Source organism: Colobus angolensis, unplaced genomic scaffold (assembly GCF_000951035.1).
Source record: "Colobus angolensis palliatus isolate OR3802 unplaced genomic scaffold, Cang.pa_1.0 Scaffold130, whole genome shotgun sequence".
In the NCBI taxonomy this organism is placed as follows: domain Eukaryota; kingdom Metazoa; phylum Chordata; class Mammalia; order Primates; family Cercopithecidae; genus Colobus; species Colobus angolensis.
In genome coordinates, this window is record NW_012114253.1 from 5,329,968 (window position 1) to 5,340,387 (window position 10,420).

Below are 10,420 nucleotides of genomic sequence, written 5' to 3' on the forward strand. Positions count from 1 at the left end.
TTGGTTATTGTGTGTTGGTGGGTAAGGAGAGGGGTGGAGGGAATAACTCTGGCTGGGGAAGTCATTTGATACCCTTGGGGGTAAGCAATGTGGGCCCCAGGGAGCCTTGGCACCATCAGGGCATGGAAATTGCCTGCCTCAGACCTTGGGACCAATCAGGGTAGGTTCTGGGGCTACTCTTGTGTTGCTGACACTAGCTGTGGGCTCTTCTGGTCTGGGAGACTTCTCCCTAACACACAAACACACACACACACACACATACGCTGCCTGCTGTGCCTGAGCTTACCTAGGACCCCATGGAGGAAGGTAGGGAGGATCAGCAGAGCCCAGTTCTTGTAACCCCCTGTCTGAGGCCATTCTCCCCTCCCAGCACCCCCAGGGTACCACAGGGACAGTTCTACTTGTTCTCCAGGATCCTCCAACTTCAAGCTGGAAGGGTCCCCGAAACTATCAATCCAGTCCCTTCACTTCCAGCTGGGTAAACCACAGTACGGAGAGAAGCAGTGACTCACCCAGGGTGACACAGTAAAGTCACAAGAAGCCAGATTTGGATCCAAAGTCTTCATTCATTCAACAAACATCTATGAGGCACTTTTTATATGCAGGTGCCGTTCCAGAAGTCAGAGTCCTGGACATCTGCTGAGTCTGCTCAGCTCCCTATGTTGACCCAGCCCCTTCCTGTGCTCCTGGCACCCAGGGCAGGATCCCGGACCTTCTGGTGAATGGGGGAGAAATCTTAGGGGTTCTGACTTGGCGATTGTGAGAAAATAGGGTACCCACTGATTCCTACAGGGCCAGAGGGTGGACCAGAGGCTCTAATGGCAGGAAGTGGTGAGGACCATGAGTCACCCAACTCAATCCACACTGCCCCTCAGCACCCAAAATCCAGACCAGGCTCTGCTGGGCATCGCGGACCTGCAGGAGTTACCAACTCCCTCCTCGGGTCTGGGGACATCCCGGGCTCCATGCACCAGCATCAGCAAGCAGTGTTAATGACACCATTCATGGGGCAGGGCAGGACACGGCACAGCTCCAGCTGAGCAGGCTTGTGTCCTCTGCCCTGCGGGGGCTGTGACCAGGCGAGTCATCCCCACAGGTGGCCAACTCAGCAGCCTCCAAGCACATCAGCCCCTTTCCTGCCCCAGTTGACTTTTCCCATCTCAGCAAACGGCACCACCTCCACCCTAGTCGCCCAAGCCACCCAGGCAACCTCTCCCTCCCATTCCTTCACACCTCCTAACTGTCAGCTCTACCTCCCAAACATCTCTTGACCCTTCCCTTCCTCTTTGGCCCCATCCTCACCTCCACCACCACCATCCTGGTTCCAGCCACCATCTCTCAGCTGAGACCTCAGCAGCTCCTGGTCTCCCTGGCCCCAGGCTTACTGCATTCCTTGCCACAAGCCGTCATGTTCCCTCTGACACGTGTATCCGATTGCATCATTCCCCTGCTGAAAAGCCCTCCCTGGATCCCCCCAAGATAGAGAAGGACTAAGGGGCCCTACCATCTAGGGTTCCAATCTGGGCGCAGCTGCTTCTCCAATTTCAGGGCTCTGGGCAAGTGATTTAACTTCTCCGAGGCTCAGTCTCCTAAATGGTAAAATTTGAATGAATTTATTTATTTATTTATTTATTTATTATTTTGAGATGGAGTCTCACTTTGTAGTCCAGGCTGGAGTGCAGTGGCACAATCTCAGCTCACTACAACCTCTGCCACTCAGATTCAAGCAATCCTCCTGCCTCAGCCTTCCATGTAGCTAGGATTACAAGCACGTACCACCACGCCCAGGCAATTTTTGTACTTTTAGTAGAGATAGGGTTTTGCTGTGTTAGCCAGGCTGGTCTGGAACTCCTGACCTCAGGTGATCCGCCTGCCTCGGCCTCCCAAAGTGCTGAGATTACAGGTGTGAGCCACTGTGCCCGGCTTAAAATCTGGAATAATTTAGAAGTAAGAAATAACATATGTAAAAGGTGCCTGGCGTATGCTTGATGCTCAAGACATAGACGCTTTGTGTGGCATTCAAGGCCCCTGAGACCAGCCTCTGAGGGACCTCTTTTCACTCCGTGCCCAACCTCTGTCCCGATCAAAATTCCTCTGGGCGTTCCTGCTGCCCCCACTGGGGGATTGCTCCCTGATCTGGGAGTCTCCGTGAATCTCTGCCCATCACCAACCTTCCTGCCCTCCCCTTCCCTCCCCTAACTCCACCTTTTCCCCTCCAGCACCTACTCCACAGGAAGACTCAGCACTTCCACTTCTTTCATAGATTTACATCCCACATCCTAATAAAAAAAAATTAAGACTGCCCATAAAGTATACCCTGAATAAGGTGAGTTTTTTTGTTTTTTGTTTTTTTTGTTTTTCAAGTGAGGAAATTAAGTCAAATAATGAGGAAAGAAAGAAAAAGACAGGTCTGGACATCCTCTCTGGTTGGTAGATTTCACCGTGAGTTCCCTGGTGGCCCAGGAGAAAAAGAAAATATAACTGGTTTTAGGAATCATAGTGTTCACAAAGTAAGACTCAACCAGTTGAGGGAAAAAAGCCCTGCTCTTCTAGGCCCTGAGAACTGAGGGAAATCCATCCCTTCCCACCCTGGGTGGGGTTTAATGGATGGGGACAGTGTGGAATATTGAACAATCTGGTTCACAGCATCCTTATATTCAGGTTTGGCTTGATCCATGGGTTTATTTTGGGATGGGATGTCTATAGAAATAGGTGTTTTGGGCTGGGCACGGTGGCTCACGCCTGTAATCCCAGCACTTTGGGAGGCCAAAGCGCGAGGTCCTCTCACGGGGTCAGGAGATCGAGACTATCCTAGCTAACACAGTGAAACCCCGTCTCTACTAAAAATACAAAAAATTAGCCAAAATACAAAAAATTAGCCGGGTGTGGTGGCGGGCACCTGTAGTCCCAGCTACTCAGGAAGCTGAGGCAGGAGAATGGCATGAACTGGGGAGATGGAGCTTGCAGTGAGCTGAGATGGTGCCACTGCACTCCAGCCTGGGTGACAGAGCAAGACCCTGTCTCAAAAAAAAAAAAGAAAAAAAGAAGTATGTGTTTTGGGTCCTTCAGACTCTTCTCCATGAGAATTCTTTGTTTTAACCAAACCTTTGTTTGAATAGTCCCAGGGAATGTGGGGTTTCCCTATGGGACATTGGCTCGTCCTTGCAGCTGCCAGAGCAGGGCCCAAAGTCATCTAAAGTCAGCCAACCTGGGGCTAGAGTTGAAGTCCCACTGTGAGAATCAGCCCAGGTCCAGCACCTTCTACTGATTCACTAAGAGCTGGGGGACACTCATATCGGGAAAGGGGGTGGGGGACAGCACCTCTGTAGGGTATCCCCAGTGCGGGGCTCACATATCGGCAGCCTCTTCGGTGAAGGCCCCTTGGACCGGCTGCCTCCTTGAACATGTGGAGACAGAGGCAGAGAGTGACTTGCCATAAACCACACAGCCAGGGAGAGGCAAACTGCGGTAAAAGACAGAAAACCGGCCCCAGAGTTAGAAACTTGGATTCTTGGGCCTCTTGCCACACTTTCTTGAAAAACTCTTCTTTTTCTTTCACGGGGGCAGCTCTGCCCAATGGAGACTCTCCATCTAGATCTGGCCCATCCGCTGTGGTTCTCACAATCCAGGTTGCTGGCGAGACACTGTCTCACAAGACCTTCACGGGACAGAAGGGCCCAGCACCTTTCCCAAAATCACCCGTTTATTCAGCAGACATTTCTTGGGCCCCTAGCATGGGCCAGGTAACGAACAGATGAAGAGGAGCTGGTCGCAGCCTGCTTTAGAGGTGAGAGTGGTTGATGGGGAGTGTGGAAGTGTGAACATGTTGTTACCAGGGAGTTGGTTATTCCACCATGATAAAGGGAGGGAAGGGATACTAACAATGGGAGCCAGCATTTATTGAGCACTTATGGTATGCCGGCTCTGACTAAGTACTTTGCAGGCATCATCCTTAATCTTTGCAACAGACCCGGGAGGGGAGCACTGCTATTGTCCCTGCTTTGCAGAGGGAGGAAATCTAGGGTCAGAGTTTAGGCAATGCGGCCAAGGTCTCTTGCTAATTAGGATGGAAGCAGAGAAGCAACCCGAGTCCATGGAACTTCGGAGCTTGTATTTTAGTTGCTACATCCAACTGGCTCTTAGGAGGATGAGGCCAGAGGGTGCCTGTGTCCCTTCATGGGTTGCTGGTGTTTATAGGCTGCAGGGACTGCCAGCCTCAGCCCCTCCCATTGTGTCACACACCCCAACTTCAGCCCTGCCAAAGATGTCATTGTCTGGTGTCTGGTCCCTTGGCCCCCAGCAGCCCTCCTGGACAGAGGCCTGGTGGCCACAGGGTTCAGGAAACACCCAGTTTCCAGCTGTTCCCACACCATTGAGGTCCTCTGAGCACTGGGCACCCAACTCCATCATTCCAGTACCCCTTAGAGCCTGGAGCCTCCCAGGGCATGAGTGCAGACCTTCCAGTTCCTGCCGGCCTTAGAAAGGGCCAGGGTTGGGGTCTAGCCCAGAGCTAGGAAAGAGGCCCATCTCAGAAAAGGCCCTGATGTCCGGGGTGAGGGAATGGGGGTACACACACTCCCAGAAAGTCAGGAAAGGAGAAAGCTTAGAGATAACTCACAAGTCCCACGGGCTTGGCATTTAACGCAGATGAAATAGTAGACACTCAGGACAAAGCAAGCAGGTGTCAAAGCCTATCTGCTCATCTATTCCCCTCCAGAAGACCCTGTAACCCTGGTGCAGCAGCCTGAGGTTGCATAGATCCTCTAAGAAAATCACCAGTCTGTTTGTCACCAGTAAGAAGGCCCAGAGAGGGTAAGCAATTGGCCCAAGGCCACAGAGCCCATGTTCTTTCCCCTACAACCAGGGAGAGAGGAAGTGGCACCGGGGGTGGAGGGGAAGAAACAATGGTTACAAGTGGAGCAAGCCACACCAGTAGTGGACAGAGCATGGGGACAGTGGCAGGCCCCACCCAAGGCTACCACTCACTATCTGGGTGACCATGGTAGACGCTTCACCACTCTAGGCCTTTACAATACATGCCCCTTGACACCTCCCAGGGAGGTGGCTGTGCTTATCTCCCAATTTGCTGATATTAATAAAGCACCACCAGACACTCAGTACATATTAGTCCCCATCCTGATCCCTCGTGATCTACCTCCTCCAGGAAGCCCTCCCAGATGGCTCTGGCTCCCAGGGAATGTGCTGTTCTCTAAGCAGTCCCCACAGGCTCCTGGGCTGGGAAATTACCTGTTTCAGCTCTATTCCCCTTGTCACTCTGGTAAGTAGGACTGCACATTCTAAAGGGACACAGAAAGGGACCTGCTAGGCCTTTGGCTCAGGGGGACCAGGAAGCTGATGTCAGTGAAAAACATCAAGATTTGCAGTGGTATGAGAGCTCTCAGCCGCCCATCCCACAGCTGGCCAGTAGCCCCCACATTCCCTGGGAAAAGGATTCAGCTGCCCCTCAGCAGAGCTCTTAGTGTGGCCCCCATGGCCCTGACTGGGGCACTCAGCGTCATCTGACAGGAGAGCTCCTGCTTCTTCGCACCCCAGCCTGGGCCTGTGGCTCAGTGAAGTCAGAGGGGCCCCTGGAGAGGACAGCATGGGAGGAGAACGGGAGTGCAGGGGACAAAGACATACAGAGAAATGAACGGAAACAGAAAGAAGCAGACTGAAAACAGAGAGACAGAGACAGAGAAAGCCCAAAACAGGGACAAGAGAGAGAGAGAGAGAACCCAGCAAAGGAAGAGAGATGCAGAGAAAGGCAGAGACAGTGAGGTGCAAAGAAAGACTGAGACAACCAGAGACTGAGATGGAGAAGGACAAACTGAAAGACAGAGGGAGGAACAGAACAAAGAAAGACAGAGACCCTGCGAAGGAGAGCAGGAGACAGTTCCCAGGCAGGCAGAACAGAGCCCAGGAACCCTGGGGCCCCAGAGCCCACGTGCTCCCTCTCCACTTTCCGCTTCCCTGCGGGCTCCCCTTTCCCAAGCCTGCTGCTCCCGGCACTCAGGCAGGGCTGGGGGAGACAGGTAATGATCACTGAACTTGTGCATGGGCTGGGTGCTGGGACCACGCTCCCTTGACACCTCCCAGGTGGAGAGCTATACTTATCCCTAATGTGCAGATGAAGAAACTGAGGCTGGGAGCCATCAGGTAACTCAGCCAATGACACTGAATGTTAGGGTGCAGGCAGGAAGGTCATGGATAAGGAGACTGAGGCCCAGAGAGGGGTGGTGCCTGGCTCTGGGTCACACAGCAGCCAGCTGCAGAGCCTGGGGCTGGAAGCCGGTTCCCCTGGCACCTTGCCTGGCTCCTAAGAAAACTAAGTGAATCTCATTAAGTCTTTGGTAATGAGGCTCCAGGTCTTATCAGATGGGCGGTGGCTAACACTCTGGAAACTGTCAACACCCCCTCCGCATCCTCCATGCCCACCTCCTGCCTCCCACTCTCTTTTCTGGGAAGGGCGCCTCTGGGACCACCCAAACTCGCCCTCTCTTCTAGGAACCAGGCCCCTGTCAGTGGCATTTCCATCTCCCCACACCCTGCTCTCCAGCCTGGACACCCGTGTAGAACCGACAAGCAGCAGGGTGGCCATTTGTACACCCCCCACAGTGACATCAGCAAAGCGTGTCCTCAGGCTCCCCCCAAAGACCGAGGCCCCCTGGAGAAAGGAAGGGAAGGCCAGCACGTTGACTCACATTGAGTGGCAGCTCTTGGCACACACCTTCGCTCGCCGTGGCCTCTTGCATCCCACAAGGAAGGGACAGGTGAGCAAAGTGTGGCTCAGAGAGGAAGAGAGTCCCACAGGTCATCCAGGCCAGCCACCCGACCCTGAGCTCATGCTCCTGCCATTACCAGGACCCCAGACTGTTTTCCTGTGTGTCCTGGTCCCACCCCCGTCCTGAGCCAAAGTGTGGGCCGCCTCGCCCTGCAGCCCTTCCTCCTCCACGTATATGCCCTGTGTCCTGGGATACAGCAGGTGGGGAAGAGGGGGACCCTTCCTGGCTGGGGGACAAGACAAGTCAGAGATCCTCTTGGGCCATGGTGGTCCAGTCTAGGTCATGGTTTTCCTGTCTGCATCATTTGGGTGGAGGGGGTAGCGTGATGGCCTCTGAGGGTCCTTAGGCTCAACCTCTCCTGAACTTCACCTTGCCTTCATGCCCTCTGGGACCTGGGGTCCTCATTTCCACTCTCCATGGTGGCCCTGGTGCCTCGTAGGCTGATCCCGGGTTTCCAGAACTTTCAGGAGACAGCACTTCTGGCTCCTGGGGGTCAGGGAGCATCTAGGCATGGATGCTGTGATCTACCTGGCCTCCCACCCCAGCCTCCTGACCCAGGGAGGGAGGGGTTTGGGAACAAGAATGCAGGGAGTCCGCCTGAGGCTGCTCAGGGCTGCACTATACACCCTCACGTGTCCCCAACCTGGCATACTGCTGCTGGCGTGGGACGACCCTGCTGCTGCGGTGGGATGCAGCCCCATGTCCTCTCAGAACTCCCAATCTGGGGCTGGCAGTGTCTGACAGAGTCTGATGCAGATGCAGAGATTACAAGACAGCTCTTTCCAGACAAGCATGTTGCCCAAAAGACCACCAGGATGGCTAAATAGCAGAAAGGAGATTTACTAGCAGTATGAATTTACATACCAGGAAGAGACAGTCTCTGGCGTGTCCCAGAGGTGCTCTCTCTCGGGAGAGGAAAAGGGCGGGTTGGGTTTTGTGCCTGACGGAGCCTGTATCACGCAATAGAGTCACATATTCAGCAGGTTTGGGGGAAAGGCTATCCATATTTATGAAGGGAGGGGAGCGTATGCACGCAGGCACACCCCACGTTCGCTTTGGGCTAGGGTTCTAGTACTAAAATGAGGTGGAATTTGGCTCTTTACAGCAAAAGGTGTAGGGCACGAAGACATTTTGTTTGCGGACTCTATAAGCTGCTGAAATGGCTTAAGGACTGCAGCTGCATTCAGAAGTGGATGTTTGAGGCTAGGCGCAATGGCTCATGCCTGTAATCCCAGCACTTTGGGAGGCCAAGGCGGGTGGATTGCTTGGAGTTTGAGACCAGCCTGAGCAACATGGCGAAACCCCATCTCTACAAAAAAACAAAACAAAAAATTACCCAGGCATGGTGGTGCATGCTTATAATCCCAGCTACTTGGGAGGCTGAGGTGTAAGGATAAAGTGAGCCTGGAAGGTCATGGATGCAGTGAGCCGTGTTCACATCACTGAACAGCAGCTTGGGCAACAGAATGAGAACCTGTCTCTAAAAAAAAAAGGAAGAAGAAGAGGAAGACAAAGGAGGAAGAGGAGGAGAGGAAGAAGAAGAAGAAGAAAAAAGAAGAAGAAACAAGAAGAAGAAAGAAGAGGAAGAGGAAGGAGAAGGAAGGATAAGGAGGAGGAGGAGAAGAAGGAGGAGGAGGAGGAGGAGAAAAAGAAGAAGGAGGAGGAAAAGAAGAAGTTTGTAAGGCAGTTCCTCCATCTGGTCAGAGCTATAGTGGTCTGGGTTTTAAATCCAAGTCAGGAAGGATGAGACGATTTGCCTGACAGCTCTTATTATTGGGAGTTTAGCAAGGGTGTGGTTATTTTTGAAATGGAGTCTTACTCACTCTGTTACCCAGGCTGGAGTGCAGTGGCGCAATCTTGTCTCACTGCAAACTCCACCTCCCAGGTTCAAGCAATTCTCCTGCCTCAGCCTCCCAAGCAGCTGGGATGACAGGCGTGCACCACCACCACCCAGCTAATTTTTGTATTTTCAGTAAAGACAGGCTGGTCTCGAACTCCTGACCGCAAGTGATCCGCCTGCCTTAGTCTCCCAAAGTGCTAGGATTACAGGCATGAGCCATCACGCCCGGCCAGGTGTGGTTATTCTTGCAGTGGTAGGAATTGAGGGAGTTGCCATGCCAACCAGGCCTTGAACCTTCTGCCTGTAGGTAACTCTCATTTCCTTAACCTTGGGGTCCATCTTAGTTGATAAAGGGGCATCTATTTTGGTGTCTCAGATGATGAACATAGAGAAGCCCCCCCCCAGGACTATGGGCTCTGGGTCCAGCCGTGGTCGGGAGCCTCCCGGGAGGTGACAGTGGAGCAGCAGAGTGAAGAAGGGACTGGGTGTCAGGCCTCTGTGTCCAGCATACCCCTTGTTTCCCTGTGGTCACTCTGGGCCAGCCCCACCCCCTACCTGCTCCCGGGTGTTCACAGTACCTCCTTCCTAGATAAGCTACAGACAATGTCAGAGCTGTTGGGCCCTTAATGACACATGGGCCACTAGAGCAGAGAACTGAGAAGGAAGCTGGGTGGTACCGGGTGAGCTAGGAACAGGGCCCAGGCTAGAATGCAGGGCTTGTGCCCTGCCCGGTGCCCTGTGCAGTGCCGTTTTGTGCCTGTTCTCAGACTCCAGGACACGATGCCCCCGAGCCTGCCAAGGTGCCCCCCATCATTTATGCACTGATTGGCCGTGGGCTTCTTTCATGTCCTGGGCCCGGCTTTCATGCATGCCCACCCCCTGTGGCCTCAGTGTGGCCCCTTCACTCCAATGTGTTGGCCTCTGTCCCCATGCCACTCACAGCCCCCCTGAGTCCCCATCAGGGCTGGCAGCCTGAGGAGTGGGAGGGGAAGTCTGGCTGTGCCTGACATGGTAAGTTTTCCCAGGAGAGGTGAAGATTTCTAAACTGGACCCAGCTTTCCAGAGCATTCACCAGCCTGGCCCCACCCCCACTCCCCACCAAAGCCTCTGCCCTCCTGGCTGGATCTGACTTACCTGCACTGAGCACCAGGAACTGGATTCCAGGGCCAAGAATTTGACCACATCCTGGTGAGTCCAGCCTGACATTCCCCAAAACAGGGTGGAAACCAAGGGAGGGATCAGCAGATGAGCACGCATTCAGCTGATGGAGTCAAGGAATCTTCTAAAAGCAGCATTCACTACAAGGCATTTAAAAACCCAGCCCAGAAAATAAGCATAGGGAAACCCTTGCTTTTCACTTTACCTGGGTTCTGAAGAAATCTTAAGAAAACTTTTGTAAATAATCAAAAGTTACTTTGGTGAGGGGAGCTGACTCCTTAATAGCCACCTTTATTTCTTGCTCGTTCTAAATGCCTGTCTCCTCCACCACGGTCGAGCTGTCTTCAAGAATGAGGGCCACATCATACTCTTTCTGATAACCCAGCACCCAGCACAGGGCCTGGCCCATTCATTATTGGTGCTCTTGGAATGAGCTGATGAATAAGCAAGTTAAATTTGCTAATAGAGGAGGTAACTCAAAATCCTTATATCTGACAAAGAGCTCACATCCAGAATTTATAAGAACAGTTACAAATAAATACGAAAAAGGCAAACCTCCTGAATTTTTTAATGAGCAAAAAAAATTCGCCAGGCGTGGTGGCTCATGTCTGTAATCTCAGCACTTTGGGAGGCCAAGGTG

At 53.0% G+C, this 10,420-nt stretch overlaps 1 pseudogene; it reads right to left on the reverse strand.

The window, feature by feature from the left end:
- Positions 1 to 5,398: 5,398 nt before the first annotated feature.
- On the reverse strand, positions 5,399 to 9,828 carry LOC105506060 (annotated as a pseudogene).
- Between the last annotated feature and the right edge of the window lie 592 nt (positions 9,829 to 10,420).